Here is a 17072-nt window from a genome sequence, read left to right on the forward strand (position 1 = left end):
GGTCACCGCAAGTGATCCAGAGATTGAATTCCATGGCCCCAGCTTCCAGAGGCCTCACACCCTTTGAAGTAGAAGAGGACCGGAAGGGTATGGCTAATGATGTGTGAATCTCAAACCCTTCAATTAATTGAGTGAAGATAAATTTAATGGTGGTTAAAGAGGATTGGTAAGTATAGCTTTGGGAAACTTTGGACATATAAAAGTTTGGAGAAAGGTGAAATAGTGGGATATATTCTTTAGAGTGTGTGTGAGGTAATAAGCAAGCCAGAGATAGTTAATTCTAGTGTCTGTCTTTCCCACCTACTCAGCCCTTGATTTTTAGGCAAGAGACACCTTCTCATTAAAAATCAATCAGGCTCTTATCTAAATCATACAATTGTACCAGCCTTTATTGAAAGTTTAATCATCCCCTTGTAGGACACTAGCTGATTAAATTTACAGGTGAATTTACTAATTAAAGTACTCTAATTCCAACTCCCTTAATATCCTAAATTTTAACTAGGAACTCAATAAAATTAAGATGAAGGCAGCAGTCCAGCAGCAAGAGGGGGGCTTCCAGTTGTTTGCACTGAGTGTCACATGTATGATTTTTTCCTGCCAGTGAGAGATTGTATGTGTGCATTCGGTGCAAAGAGCTCCTGGCTCTCAGGGAATGAGTCTGATCTCTGGAGGCTAGAGTAGCAGACTTGGAGGAGCTGAGGCAGACAGAGAGGTACATTGATGAGACCTTCAGGGATATAGTAGCCAAGTCCCAAATCCAGTATGGCAGCCCCAGTGCTGCCTTGGATCAGAAAGGTCTCCCAGTAGGAGAACATCACCCTGTGTAGCAGGAAGTGATCCTGTAACAAGGACCTGCTTTCCAGGTTATGTATTGTCCTTTCGCACTGAGGGCAAGTCCCCCAGGGCTACTGCCGAGGAGGGAAGGGTTAGGCCGGCCATCATAGTTGGTGATTCAATTATTAGAAATGTAGATAGCAGGGTGGCTTGTGGATGTGAGGACCGCCTGGTAACTTGCCTGCCTGGTGCGAAGATGGCAGACTGCTTGCCAGATATGATTATAGACCGTGCTGGGGAAGAGCCAGCTGTCGTGGTACTTGTGGACACCAACTACATAGGAAAATTGGGAGAGAGGTTCTGGAAGCCAAATTTGGGATTTTAGGTAGAAAGTTGAAATCCAGAACCTCCAGGGTGGCATTTTTTGAAATGCTTTCTGTTCCACATGCAGGTCCCAGAGGCAGGCAGAGCTCCAGAGTTTCAATACATGGATGAGACGATGGTGCAGGGAAGAGGGATTCAGTTTTGTAAGGAACTGGGGAAACTTTTGGGGAAGGGGGAGACTTTTCCAAAAGGATGGGGTCCACCTTAATCAGAGTGGAACCAAGCTGCAGGCACTAACCTTTAAAAAGGAGATAAAGTAGCTTTTAAACTAGAACAAGGGGAAAAGCCGACAGTCACTCAGCAGTGCATGGTTCAGAGAAATGTAGCCCAATGAAACAGGCATCCTAACAGAGAGGTTCCAATAAAAGCAAACATAGTCCATGTGCTTTATGTAAAAAATCACCTGAGCTAAAGATTTCCAAATTATCCCTAACAACTGAAAAGCAGGATGTTAATACAAACAAAAAATACACTTTGAAATGTCTGTATGCCAATGCCAGAAGTCTAAAAAGTAAGATGGGAGAGTTAGAGTGTATAGCAGTAAATGATGAGATTGACATAATTAGCATCACAGAGACCTGGTGGAAGGAGGATAACCAATGGGACAGTGCTATATCAGAGTACAAATTATATCGCAATGATAGGGAGGATCAACTTGATGGGGGTGTGACACTTTGTCTGGGAGGGTATAGAGTCCAACAGGATAAAGATCATACAAGAGACTAAATGCTCAGTAGAATCTATATGGGTAGAAATCCCATGTGTGTTGGGTAAGAGTATAGTGATAGGAGTATACTACCGTCCACCTGGACAAAATGGTCAGACAGATGATGAAATGCTAAGAGAAATCAAGGAAGCTAACCAATTTGGCAGTGCAATAATAATGGGATAGTTCAATTACTTACTTATTTTTTATTTATTTGTATGTTTTTATATACCGAAGTTTAGCACTGGTCTTCACTCCGGTTTACAGGTATAACAACAGTTTACATGAAAAATCAAAGAGTTTACATTAATAACTGTGGGAGGTGGCACAGGCCTTCACTCTGAGATACAAGTAAAAACAGTGGTATACATGAACAGTCAAATGGATTACATTAATAACTGTGGGAGGGGAATAACAGGAGTTTATAGGAACAGTCATACTATGTACATTAATACCGAAAGGGGTATGGTTTGGTAATTTTATCAGCTAGTTTTTGGGGTTTCACAGCGAGGTGATGCCTCATATTGAGTATATTTTATAAGTGAGAAAAAGCAATTGGATGTCATAGGTTCAACCGGTTAAGATGCTAGGTATAGGAACAGTTAGCAGGTAATAAAGTGCTTAGCTGGAAAATTGTAACATCAGGACTTGCTAGAGACATAACGTTCCTGGATGTAATAAATGACTGCTTCATGGAGCAATTGGTTCAGGAACCAACAAGAGAGGGAGCTATTTTAGTTTACAATCAGGTCGATACAGTAACATTGAGTTAAAGATTCCCCGTCTGTAACGTGCTGGGAGCGCACAATACAGACGAGTAAGGCCATCCAGCGATACAGTCTCCAGTTTCACGCGTCCTTAGCGCTTCCTAAAATAGACTCATAACCCTTTCCGCACCCAGCATGTAAATGAACGAAAAAGCTGTATAATGAAGGAATTAGCTATTCCCCTCCGATACTGTAACGGGCGCTGATACTATCTCCTCAGTAACCCGCTGTTTTGCCGCGGCCTTAACGTGTTAGTTTACCGCCTCCCCCTAGTAGGTGTTAGTGTAGTGTAGTGCCAAAATCGCACGGGAAAGGGAACGGGAAAAGAGAGGTTTTACTTTTATTAAGAACTGTTATAATTTTTTAAACACTGGGGGGTTCTTTAATTTTCTGGGGGACCTCTCCCCAATCCCACACTTATCTGCACTGTAACTGATCCACATAATTTAAAGAACATAGGGTAGGCAGCGAGGGGGCAGGGGCAGCGGGATCGGGGGGGCGGGTAGGTGGAAAAAAAAAACCAAACTTTTCTGAGCCATCAGCAGCGGCGGCGGGATCCGGGGGGGGGGGGGGGGGGGTACGTGTTCGATCAGGCGAGTAGGCAGGTAGGCGACAGGGGTGGCGGCGCAGCAAAAAAACCCAAAGCGACAAAAGTAACTTACTTTTCTGGGGCAGCGGCAGCGGGATCGGGGGGGGGGGGGGGGTAGGCGGCGTGTTCGATCGGGCGGGGGGGTAGGTGGGAAAAAAAAAACTTTTCTGAGCCATCAGTAGCCATCAGTAGCTCCCCCGACGAAGACAAAAAGATGGCCGCCTGCACGGGGAAAGCGTGCAATTGGCCGCTGAGGACGTGACGTCACACCCCGTGACGCCAAACATCGTGACGTCACGTCTTCAGCGGCCAATTGCACGCTTTCCCCGTGCAGGCGGCCATCTTCGTTGGGGGAGCTACTGATGGCTCAGATCGAACACGCCACCTACCCCCCCCCCCCCGATCCCGCTGCCGCGGAAAAGTAAGTTACTTTTGTCACTTTGGGTTTTTTTTGCTGCGCCGCCGCCGCTGTCGCCTACCTGCCTATTCGCCGATCGAACACGTACCCACCCCCCCCCCCCCCGGATCCCGCCGCCGCTGCTGATGGCTCAGAAAAGTTTTTTTTCCTTTGGTTTTTTTTTGCTTGCCGCTGTGTCTCACCTCCTCCCGGAGCAAGACTGCTTTCGTGCCCTGCTCCGGGAGGAGGTGAGACACAGCGGCAAGCAAAAAAAAAAACCAAAGGCAGGAAGTAAGTCGCTTCGCCGCCTCCCGCCTCCCGCCGCCTGTCATTTCAAATGTTATTTGAAATGACAGGTACCAGCGCACCCAGGTTACTGTATAGGTGCTGTATTAAGCGCCTATACAGTAAAATGGGTTGCGCGGGCATAACCCTTCCCTAACGCTTCACAGCCTCGGCATGTATTTGCATGCGATTAGAAGAGAGTATCGGGGAGTTAGTGAAGAGAACTGTGCGTGCGGGGAGGAAGGGTGCGCCTGACAATGCCGCACTGTTTCTACCGCGGCCTTACTGTATCGATCTGTTAGGGAATAGCCACTGCTATTAATTGCATCAGTAGCATGGGATCTTTTTGGTGTTTGGGTACTTGTGGCCTGGTATGGCTTCTGTTGGAAACAGGATGTTGGGCTTGCTGGAGCCTTGGTCTGACCCAGCATTAATTATCAAGACTCAAGAGAACAAAGTAATTTTTAATTAGCCCACATTCTGGCATGATGATATTAAACTTTATTTATTTTATTTATTTATTTATTTATTTAATTTTATATACCGGCAGCCGTTTGCACATCGTGCCGGTTTACATTTTTGATACATTTACATTTTTGAAACTTTGATACATGAACAAAGGTTAATTGTGACCCAGTAAATGCGGCTCATAGATTTTAATGGCCTCATATAGATTGAGAAGGGCATTATCACCCTTACGATTCATAATGTCAAAAAGGCGAATTTTTGCCTCAGTTCCTCCTCTTCTCAAGATGTCTTGGTTCTCACTAGGAGAAAGCTTTCCTTTCATGGTCAGGTAGTCCACAATTTCTTTGGTTTTAAGGATTCTTCTTTCCAGGCTGTTTCTATGCTGTTCAAAGTAGTGTCTTACTGGAAAAATAAAGGAACACTTAGTACTGATTCTCCCCTCTGCATATTAGCCAACTTCTGGTTTGGGGATGGGCAAACTTAATGCTCATCTCCTGCACCTTATAAATCCATATATTGTACAGAGAAGTATAGTCGCCGTCCCCAGAGTTACCAGTCTTTTTTTAAGGGCATCATGCATCTGATAAAGCAGCACATTAACATATTTTCTCTTAGTCTCTAACTCTGGGGGCACAGTGGTTGGAAAATGCGGCTTCAACAAAACTAATTGCGGTTAGCCAACTGGATACAGAGAGAGGAAGGGCAATCGTCGTCCTATATACCACCAGCCAGGACCAGGTCTTGATTTACAGGAACTTGCCAAGGAAAGTCAGCAGGGGAGGACACATCTGGTAAGGGAGAAATTTGCTTGTTGATTCTCCCAAGAAGTATAAGGGGTGAACTACAGGAAGAGGGTGGTGGACGCCTGGAATGCCCTTCCGGAGGATGTGGTGAAGACCAGAACTGTGAAGGACTTCAAAGGGGCGTGGGATAAACACTGTGGATCCATAAAGTCAAGAGGCCGCCAATGAAGAGTGGGTGACTCGCCAGAATGACGGCTACTGCCTGGAGACAATACCCTTATTCAATAAACATACACATGCTTACTGTGACTCCAACATCGCTCTAAGCTTCAACAGCAAGAGGAAATGTGGAAAAATGGATTTACACTCACAAAGAGGGGAGTAGCTGGCTTGTTACGGCGGTTACTACCCCAAACCAAATAAGCCTGATGCTTCACCTTCAATGCATATACAGCATAGTTCTCTGCTTCAACGGCAGGGGAGAAGAAAAAAGGGTTCGCACTCACAAAGTGGGGAGTAGCTGGCTTGTTACGGCGGTTACTACCCCAAACCAATTGTGTCCGATACTTCACTTTCGATGCATATCCAGCATGGCTCTCTGCTTCAACAGCATGGGAGAAGACTGATACATCATGCATTTCCAGCATAGCTCCCTGCTTCAACAGCAGGGGAGAAGAAAAACAACCAATAAGGACTGTATAACATAGTCTGGGTAAAACAAATAAGCATGGGTGTAGCTTGCTTATTGCGGCGGTTACTACCCCTACTACCCCTAACTAATCAAGCTAGATATTTCAATGGTGGGGGTGGAAGGGAAATAGAACCAAGAGCTAAGAGAAACAGATAAGTATGAGAGAAAAAAACGTGTGAAGCTTGCTGGGCAGACTGGATGGGCCGTTTGGTCTTCTTCTGCCGTCATTTCTATATGTTTACAGGGGGGTGAACTAATAGAAGGCAGGATTGCCTTCCTCAGACCACTGTCCCTATTCCCCCAGATCCAAGCACATGCCTGAAACATCAGATTCAGTTTAACCTGATTCAGAGTGTGCATTTAAAGGAGGGAAGAACTAGCAAGTTATGAGCTGCACTTTCAATTACAAGAAAATCTTTCCAGGCTTCCCACTTCCTTCTGTGACCCCCGAAGACCATACAAGAAGACAGATAACCAGGGGATCCCATCTGTTGGCTGATCTCATCTTTCAAAGCCACTGCTAGGGCTCACCAATTGTCATGGGAAGGATTAGGGGAGAAGTAGGGGCATGGAAGAAGAGAAGTTATGGGTGAAGGAGAGGTGTGAGTGAGTAGACAGAGATTACAAAAAAAGGAGGGAGACGTTGTAGGATATGTTATAGGACAGGGAGAGATAGAGGAGTGGAGAGAATGAGGTTTTGGTATGAGGGCTGTGAGAGGTTGTCTGCACCAGGATTGCAGTAGGAGAGGGAGAAGTGGCCATGCTGGGGTTAAAAAGAGAGAGAGGGAGAAAAAAAATTGAAGAAATCAGAGGGAAAAACTGGGAAAGAGAAACAGGGGAGGATACAAGATACACTCTAAAAAAAAAAAAATGTGTGTGTGAGAGAGACTGTATAGAAATCAATATATCACTCTCTATTTATACTATTGTAAGAGGGGGCACTTTTAACTCGGGGTAGAGTCTGAGTGTGGTGGTTTTATATACACACAGTCAGAGGTACGAACAGTAAAGTTAACATTACTGAAGACTTCCTGTTGTTTGAATCGATGAAAGGTACTAGAGGAGTTGATTTGTACAATGCACTCTCTACCTAACCTTCAAACAAGCTAGCTAGAGAGTACAGCAAACTAGGTAGAGAGTGCAGCAAGCTAGGTAGAAAGTGCATTGTACAAATCAACTCCTCTTGCATCTTTCATCAATTCAAACAACAGAAAATCTTCAGTAATGTCAACTTTGTTGTTCGTACCTCTGACTGTGTATGTAAACCCTACCCCCAAACCCCCCTACCTCTCTCTCTCTTTCTCTCTCAGAGTTTTAAGGTTCATGGCTAACTGGAGAACGACGTAGACTATTTTATAACATGCGCCCATAAGCGTGTGTATGTTATGTCTGCATCCCTGGGCGTGGGCTGCAGTTTGAATGTTACTGTCTAATTTTTTTTGTCTTTGTTTTATTCATAGATTTTCTGTTTGTTTTTCATTTTCAGAATTATTGTTTTTAGTGGGTTTTTTTTTCTTTTTTTTGGGAAATAGTGCATACACTTAGCAAACAGTGCATGCTATTTGCTAATTGTGTGCACTGTTTGCAAATAGCATGGGTGTTCTGCCACCGCAGCAAATTTAAGTGTATATGTATATATGTTTTTGTTGCACTGCCTCCTGCATTTTTATATCATTGCTTAGCTTAGGTTCTCTACATGTTGTAGAGCTAACCCTCCATTTTAGTTATTGTTTAAATGTTGCTGAGCTTCTCAGGGCCATTTTAAGCCTCTGAGTCCCTGGGCAAACCTCCCTCCCACTCCTCACCATATAAAAGTTTTGTACAATTTACAACTCATGGGCTCAGCCTATCCTTGTTATTCTTTCTTAAATTTTATTTTGGGATCAAGCTGGGCCCCTCTAAGGCTTTGGGGCTCTGGGCAAGTGCCCCATTTGCCCTATGGATGAAACAGCCCTGGAACTTCTGATTGGATCTGTTCGTTTGCTGCTCCTCTGTCTATGTTCTCTTGCTTCTTCCTATTGGTCTTTTGTCCCTTGGATTCCCTGGGAATCCCTACGTCCTGCTGAAAGTTCAGTTTGGAACTGGTTCTGGATAAGCTTGCATCTCCCCTGAATCCTCTACAGTGGTCCCCAACCCTGTCCTGGGGGCCCACCAGCCAGTCGGGCTTTCAGGATATCCGCAATGAATATGCAGGAGAGAAAATTTGCGTGTTCTGGAGGCAGTGCATGCAAATTTTCTCTCATGCATATTCATTGCGGATGTCCTGAAAGCCCGACTGGCTGGTGGGCCCCCAGGACAGGGTTGGGGACCACTGCTCTACAGGTTCCTAGAAGCATTGCTGTATTCACTCTGCTTTCTTTCCCTCCTATTGCTGGTTCCTGCTGTCTGCTGGCAGCCACAATGTCTACGGCTGTGGTCGAATGTCTTTGAGCTCTCAGAGTTCCTCATTATAGCTGCATCACTTCTGTCGTCCTTCCAATTATCTTCAATACCATACCATTTGCAGTGAGTTTCAAACTGTTTATCATTCGATAAATGCTTTGGTATTAAGATCCGCGTTCTCTCTGATTTTGGGTTTAATTTTCTGTATAGGCTTCCAAGCTAGGACATCAGGAGCTGAGGACAAAAGTGATCATTCATGAAATTATTATTTTTTTTTTTTAAATTATGGGACTTCCATTTTACAAATTTGTTTCAAATGAATGCCCATCTCTATTGGATAACCTGCAAGGAGTGGCAGTTACAACTCTTACAGTAGTGGTAGAACCACTTCAGCCTTCCAAGAAGGCTGGGGTGACCTCTGTGAAGGATCATGGTTAAAACCTAAACGTGAGCATAGTGAGGCCGGCTGTTGTTGAACAGCAGCCTCACTAACTTTGGTAGCTGTGTGAATTATGAGAAAACTTAGTAATAAAACAAGGAAGGGCACTTATGTGTTGGACCATGAATTGGTCTTGGGAGAATCAAAGAGGAAGATGACAAGGCTGGAAATGGCTGACCAGTGGGGGGAGTTGGAGGCCAGCACGGTAACAAGATTTTGGACGTGCTTGGGATGGATTCAGATGGCGGTGGCAGAAAAAGAGTCAGGAGGTCAGGTATAAGACATGGGGGTAGGAAGAGCTGGTCTTGGCTTGTGCATGGTAATTGATATTCTCATCTACTGGATGAGACTGCTCCACTGGGTCCCATTTTAAAATCGGCCACCAGTCTGCACCATTTTGAAAATGGGTCCCAGCAAGGTCAGAGTAACTGGAGATAATTCCTGCCCCATTTCGACTTCTTGTGACCCACAGATGGAGTAAGATGTGTTTAAGGAGGATGAAGTGATGGGGAAAGCCTGAAGGGGCTGTTAATATTTTTTTTATTTTGACAGTGTTGGTGGAGGGGATAGGAATTTGGCTACAGCCCTTTCCTTTTCTTTTTCTCTTTTGTTTTTTTTTTCACTTTGATGTCTGTTTTATTTCAAGTAAATGAACAAAACCATAATACACATAAAAAAAAACCAAAAACAAATTTAAATGGCATTTGTTTCTGCGCAGATCACTATATAAATAATGGATATAAGCAATCAAACACTTTAAATCCGTACTCACGTATTCAGACCATGCCAATGTTTCAGCTCTGATGAAGGGTGCGCCCTACAAACTACCTATGGTTAGTAACTGCCCATTTAATTTTTTTTATATTTTAATTTTAAATTTGTGCTAGGAGGTGCCCGGGGTCCCATCGCGGGATCGGCATTGGATTTTGGAGGGTTTGGGGTGCAGGAGAGAGGTCTCGCTGAACATCTAATATGTTTAAAAATACATTTGGGGGATGGGGTGGGGCAGTATACCCCCCAACATTTTGTATTCACTATTGGGGTGGGGGTGGGAGGAGGGAGGGGCCAGTGACAGGCTTTAAGTCTTTGGAAAGGGGTGGGGATACTCTTTACTGAGGACAGGGTTGGGGTACCCTTTATTGATGACAGGGTTCGGGGGGGGGGGGGGTCTGTCACCATGAGTGGTTTAATCTGACACACTTTGGGGTGTCAGGGCCGCCTCGAGTGGCAGCCCTGAGTTGAGCTGAGGGTCAGCCTTGACCCCTGCTCAGCTTCTTCTTTTGCCGGGTATCTTTTTTTTTTTTTTTTTTTTTTTATGCGGTTGGCCCTTTAAAGTGATGGCAGTCCCTTGAGGTTGGGGCCACCATCATGCCTAAAGGGCCACTAGCCAGGTTGTTTGTCCCACAGTGTTTTGCTGTGAGAAAAATCAATGTGCCATACAATCACAATGTTTTTTTCGGGGAAGGGGGGGGGGCCTATCACGGCAAGCCCCCCTCCCCTCCCAGAAATAGTGGGAGCCCCCTCCCGTGAAGAAAGCATTGTGGCTTAGTGGCTGTAGGTGTTAGTCGCTTGTAGTTGAAAATCCGCTAAGTTGGCTGGATAACCTTGTCCCCAGAATGCCCCTTTTTTTTATGCAGTTAAATTAGAACCGGATAATGACCTCTCCGACTATAAGCTGGATAACTGGCCGAATATCCCAAAGCTTGCCAGTTAGTTTTGAATATTGACCCCCATCGAATATAATGAAATATAAGCACAGTAAGGCCCAGCTAATGTGCTCCATTGAATTTCTATTGGAGTTGCTGGAGGCCGCAGCTAATCTCCGGCTTTCCTATCACTTCTTCACAGCTAAGGCTCCTCTGTGTTTGCCACAGACGTTCTTGAATTCTGGTACTGTTTTTTTTTATTCCTCCCCCTCCCGCTGTTCCATACATGCACAACCTCTGCAAAGAAATCTTTTTCTAACGTTACTCCTGAGTCTACCTGCTTTGAGTCTCACAATCATGACCTCTTGTTCTAGAATTGTCTTTCCACTGAAAAAGTTTGCCTTTTGAGCGCTATTAATATATCTGAGGTATTTAAATGTCATTCTCCTATCCTCCTCTATTGACCACACATTTTTGTCCTTATTTCATTTAGCTTTGCATGCAGGTTCGGCACCGTTTCATTAGAACTTTCAGTTGAGATTCAAATGCATGTTGAATATAGGCCAATGTATGACCACCCAGATTAAACTTTAGCTTCCTTTGCTGTTCACAAAGGTAAATATAGACTAATGATGTCTAATTGTTTAATTTAAATTGAGGGCAATGTGTTTTTGTCATAGCTTGCTTTGCATTCTTGAAAGCAAATGTTTTAACTTTTCTCAACAAATATTTGTTTCCCTACAGAATTTTCATTCTTCTTTTCTATATCATGTTAGTGGTGGATGGAATTGTTCTTCCCTTCTAATTGATTTCTCCCTTCATATTGGACCAGCAGGGATGGAGCAGTTAGAGATGTCATAGTACCCCCCTGCTTCTCACAGTATAGAGGAATATGATGACATTATTGCTAGGCTGTGGCAGAACAAAATGGATGCCTTCCAGCATGAGCTACAAAGAACCCCTGTCAAGGTAAGCTACTTCATAGTCTAGTTGACCCTAAAACGTTTTGCCTGTCTGGGATTACTTTTACCTAACTGGACAATTGACCACCTTGAATTTTGAGTTTGAGAGTTTCCCTTCAAGTCCAGATACTGGAAAGCAGGGGGTCTGGGAAAAAATTCCAAATAGATGGCACCTAAGGTTCTGTGCCATATGGAACAGGTTAATCCAGTCTTGGTTTTACCGCAAGTCATGCATTGATTTGTAGTTTTGATTTCCTTAAGAAAAGCAGCACTACATCTCCATTCACGTAATAATGTAAAACCAGAAAAAGATGAGACTATCCTTATGACATGGCATTAATGGTAACTCCGATGGTATCTTCCGTTTAAGTACTGAGCCAGAGGCTCTTGTGTGACTGACTGAGATGTTTAGAGGCCAGCATGGGTGAGAGGATGACAGTGGCTCCCCATGGTATATTACCTTCTTCATCATTCTTATCGCTTCTGCAGCAGCTGAATAGGGAAGACCTATAAGAAGCAGACAGAACAATTAGCTACTCACTGTATTTAATAACTGTTCAGATATTCATAAGAACAGAAGAAATTGCCATACTGGGTCAGACCAAGGGTCCATCAAGCCCAGCATCCTGTTTCCAACAGAGGCCAAACCAGGCCACAAGAACCTGACAATTACCCAAACACTAAGAAGATCCCATGCTACTGATGCAATTAATAGCAGTGGCTATTCCCTAAGTAAACTTGATTAATAGCCATTAATGGACTTCTCCTCCAAGAACTTATCCAAACCTTTTTGAACCCAGCTACACTAACTGCACTAACCACATCCTCTGGCAACAAATTCCAGAGCTTTATTGTGCGTTGAGTGAAAAAGAATTTTCTCTGATTTGTCTTAAATGTGCTACTTGCTAACTTCATGGAATGCCCCCTAGTCCTTCTATTATTCGAAAGTGTAAATATCCGAGTCACATCTACTCGTTCAAGACCTCTCATGATCTTAAAGACCTCTATCATATCCCCCCTCAGCCATCTCTTCTCCAAGCTGAACAGCCCTAACCTCTTCAGCCTTTCCTCATAGGGGAGCTGTTCCATACCCTTTATCATTTTGGTTGCCCTTCTCTGTACCTTCTCCATCACAACTATATCTTTTTTGAGATGTGGCGACCGGAATTGTACACAGTACTCAAGGTGCGGTCTCACCATGGCGCGATATACAGGCATTATGACATTTTCCGTTTTATTAACCATTCCCTTCCTAATAATTCCTAACATTCTGTTTGCTTTTTTGACTGCTGCAGCACACTGAGCCGACGATTTTAAAGTATTATCCACTATGATGCCTAGATCTTTTTCCTGGGTGGTAGCTCCTAATATGGAACCTAACATCATTTATATATATATATATATATATATATTGAAAAGCACCGGTCCAAGTACAGATTCCTGAGGCACTCCACTGTTTACCCTTTTCCACTGAGAAAATTAACCATTTAATCCTACTCTCTTTTTCCTGTCTTTTAACCAGTTTGTAATCCACGAAAGGACATCACCTCCATCCTATGACTTTTTAGTTTTCTTAGAAGCCTCTCATGAGGGACTTTGTCAAATGCCTTCTGAAAATCCAAATACACTACATCTACTGGTTCACCTTTATCCACGTTTATTAACCCCTTCAAAAAAATGAAGCAGATTTGTTAGGCAAAACTTCCCTTGGGTAAATCCATGTTGACTGTGTTTCATTAAACCATGTCCTTCTATATGCTCTACGATTTTCATCTTGAGAATAGTTTCCACTATTTTTCCCGGCACTGAAGTCAGGCTCACTGGTCTATAGTTACCCGGATCATCCCTGGAGCCTTTTTTAAATATTGGGGTTACATTGGCCACCCTCCAGTCTTCAGGTACAATGGATGATTTTAATGATAGGTTACAAATTTTATTATCCAACTAGTCCAAGGTGCTCTGTGACAATCAGGAGTTCTCAAGCCAGTCCTCAGGACCCAACTAATCAGTTAAGGTTTTCAGGATATCCACAATGAATATACATGGAATGGATTTGCATGCAAGAATTGCTACAATTTCTAGAAAGGAGATGAGAGTGAGTGAGAAAACATTTGGAAAGTCTTATGTGTAAATGCTCAGTCTATCCAACATAGTAACATATGTAACATCCCTTGACCATTTACCTGGGTCTGGGACCGACTCTGTCGGTCCTCATGTTCTTGGCACCGGGTGCCTCCATCTGGGGAAGAAGGTGTTAGTGGGTGGGAAATCTCTCCCTTCACCCAAGGAAAACAAATAGGACTGTGAACAAGGCTGACAGTATGTACAAATATATACAGGTTTATTAGACTATACAAGCATATACATTTCTACATGGCTATATACATGGCTAACAGGATGTCAAACAGCACACTTATCTACTCATGTCTACACAACTATATACCTTTCTACAAGTTAGCAATAATATTAAATATTTGGCAATTTGGGGTTGTTGGTTCCCACAGTATACCACCCTATAGAATAGAAGGGACCTCTTGTGTTCCCACTTACTCAAGTATTGTTATTATCCTCCCCCTTTTATCCCAAGTCTCACCCATATAAACAGATGCAACTGGGCTGGTGGGCAGTGTTGGCCTGGGAGGTCCCTCTCCTTCTGCTCCACTGAGAGGCCCACGCCCTCAGGGAGACTCAACTTTGCCTCCTGGTCTGTCGTTGGAGTCTATGCCCTCGTGGGGGACCCATCTCCGCCTCCTAGACTGCCACTGGGGTCCCCCCCTTGCTCAAGGGGGGAGCTCTCAATCTCTGTATCAGCCACTGGGGTGCATGCCCTCCTGGGGACCCAATTCCAGCTCCTAGACTGTGACTGGGGTCCCCACAGAACTGCTCAACCTCTGGATCTGCTGCTGGGGTTTATACTCTCCAGGGAACCTGATTCCACCTCCTGGATTGCCACTGAGGTTCCCTTGCTCAAAGGGGACTGCTTGATCTCCAGATCTTCCACTGGTGTCCCCTCACTCAAGGGGGGAAACCACTTGACCTCTGCTGCTGTCCTTTTGTTCTCCTACCTTGGTGGGAAAGTTTTCCCTGGCTTTGGGTTTTACAGCTCTACTAGGCTCATGGCCATTTATATGCTGTTACCCAGCCTGGATAAGTTACCTTCTCTCAGCCTGAAACATAGAAACATAGAAGTGACGGCAGAAGAAGACCAAACGGCCCATCCAGTCTGCCCAGCAAGCTTTGCACTTTTTTTTTTCTCATATTTATCTGTTTCTCTTGGCTCTTAGTAACCTTTTGGTTCTATTTCCCTTTTACCCCCACCATTAATGCAGAGAGCAGTGTTGGAACCGCATGTAAGTGAAATATCTAGCTTAATTAGTTAGGGTAGTAACCGCCGCAATAAACAAGCTACACCCATGCTTATGTGTTTACCCTGAATATGTAATTCAGTCTTTGTTAGTTGTCTGTATATAGATCCACTTTTCTTCCTTCCCCCTGCCGTTGAAGCAGAGAGCTATGCTGGATATGCGTGAAGTATCCGTCTTTCTCCGCTGCCGTTGAAGCAGAGAGCTATGGTGGATATGCGTGAAGTATCTGTCTTTCTCCCCTGCCGTTGAAGCAGAGAGCTATGCTGGATATGCCTTGAAAGTGAAGTATCAGGCTTATTTGGTTTGGGGTAGTAACTGCCGTAACAAGCAAGCTACTCCCCGCTTTTTGTGAAAGCAAATCCTTTTTTCCACATTTCCTCTTGCTGTTGAAGCTTAGAGCAATGTTGGAGTTGCATTAACCATGTGTATGTATATTGAATAAGGGTATTATCTCCAGGCAGTAGCTGTCATTCCTGCAAGCCACCCACTCTTCTTTCACATACTCTAGACTTTATGGATCCACAGTGTTTATCCCACGCCCCTTTGAAGTCCTTCACAGATCTGGTCTTCACCACTTCCTCCGGAAGGGCATTCCAGGCATCCACCACCCTCTCCTTGAAGAAATACTTCCTGACATTGGTTCTGAGTCTTCCTCCCTGGAGCTTCAAATCATGACCTCTGGTTCTGTTGATTTTTTTCCGACTGAAAAGGTTTGTTGTTGTCTTTGGATCATTAAAACCTTTCAAGTATCTGAAAGTCTGTATCATATCACCTCTGCTCCTCCTTTCCTCCAGGGTATACATATTTAGATTTTTCAATCTCTCCTCATAAGTCATTCGATGAAGACCCTCCACCTTTTTGGTCACTCTTCTCTGGACTGCCTCCATCTTGTCTCTGTCTCTTCGGAGATACGGTCTCCAGAACTGAACACAGTACTCCAGGTGAGGCCTCACCAAGGACCTGTACAAGGGGATAATCACTTCCCTTTTCTTACTCGATATTCCTCTCTCTATGCAGCCCAGCATTCTTCTGGCTTTAGCTATCGCCTTGTCACATTGTTTCGCCGACTTCAGATCATTAGACACCATCACCCCAAGGTCTCTCTCCTGCTCCATGCACATCAGGCTTTCTCCCCCCATCGAATACAGTTCATTCGGATTTCCATTCCCCATATGCATGACTCTGCACTTCTTGGCATTGAATCTCAGCTGCCATATCTTCGACTACTCTTCCAGCTTCCTTAAATCCCGTCTCATTCTCTCCACTCCTTCCGGCGTGTCCACTCTGTTGCAGATCTTAGTATCATCCGCAAAAAGACAAACCTTACCTTCTATGCCGTCTGCAATGTCACTCACAAAGATATTGAACAGGACCGGTCCCAACACCGATCCTTGCGGTACACCGCTTAAAACTGCTCTCTCTTCAGAGAGAGTTCCATTTACCATCACACATTGTCTTCTGTCTGTCAACCAGTTTGCAATCCAGGCCACCACCTCGGCACTCACTCCTAAGCTTCTCATTTTATTCACCAATCTCCTTTGCGGGACCGTATCAAAAGCTTTGTTGAAATCCAAGTAGATGACATCGAGTCCTCTTCCTTGATCCAATTCCTTGGTTACCCAGTCAAAAAAGTCAATCAGATTTGTCTGACAGGATCTTCCCCTGGTGAATATATCCCCACCAAAAAGGTGGAGGGTCTTCATCGAATGACTTCCCCTGGTGAATATACCCCAGCCTGGCTTCTGTTTTATCTATTGTCTGACCCTGGGTGGGTCACCTCTCAGCCAAAAGGCGAAAACTCAGGCAGAATCACAGAGAAGGACCATGTGCACACCCCTCTAACCAATCCTTCTCTTCTCTGGGAACTTTGTACCCACGTGTCTGAATACCCTTGTTAGTCAGGGTGGAAAGTCCGCTTGTCTCCCAGGACTGTCTTCCAGCACATTTCTCTCACAAATCCCTTTCCCGGTCATAGTTCTGTAATATAGAAGTTTAAATCTGTTGATTTTCCTACAAAATCACCAGCCAAACTCCAGAGGGCTGTAACATGCAAATCTCTTACCTGAATACCTGACTAATTTATTTATTGGTCAGTTAAGTACCTTCACAGTAAGAGGATTGGCCATCTTTTCAATTTCCTGAACTGGCGGCTCAAATTACATAGTTGTATTGTCCCTCTTTTTTCCTGTTGCAGTTCATTTACATAGTAGTATGCTCAAACCCTCTGTGTTTGAGAGGCAGGGTGTTTACATAGTAAATGATGGCAGATAAAGACCAAAAAGGCCCATCTAGTCTACCCAGCAATGATTTTATGTACATCTTCCCAAAGTAGATCAAACTCCCACATGGATCCCACCCCCCAATCCCATTGTGTCTCCTTTAGAGTTGCAATAGCTGATCCATGCAGGTTACCCAATGCCCTCTAGGAAGCACAATCTAGCTATATCACAGTTGCCTTGGGTGAAAACTCTTAA

General features: G+C 44.3%; 1 long non-coding RNA gene across 1 annotated transcript in view; it reads right to left on the minus strand.

Annotated features, from left to right (window-relative positions):
• Positions 1-4210: 4210 nt before the first annotated feature.
• The window catches only part of LOC115078756, a 28313-nt gene continuing 15451 nt past the window's right edge, over positions 4211-17072 (minus strand). Inside the window, exons 2-3 of the long non-coding RNA XR_003853142.1 lie at positions 11694-11740; positions 4211-4772 (exon numbers count right to left, since the gene is read on the minus strand). This is a non-coding gene — a long non-coding RNA (uncharacterized LOC115078756). The remainder of the gene's footprint in view (positions 4773-11693; positions 11741-17072) is intronic.

Source organism: Rhinatrema bivittatum, chromosome 16, assembly GCF_901001135.1.
Source record: "Rhinatrema bivittatum chromosome 16, aRhiBiv1.1, whole genome shotgun sequence".
NCBI classification, from domain to species: domain Eukaryota; kingdom Metazoa; phylum Chordata; class Amphibia; order Gymnophiona; family Rhinatrematidae; genus Rhinatrema; species Rhinatrema bivittatum.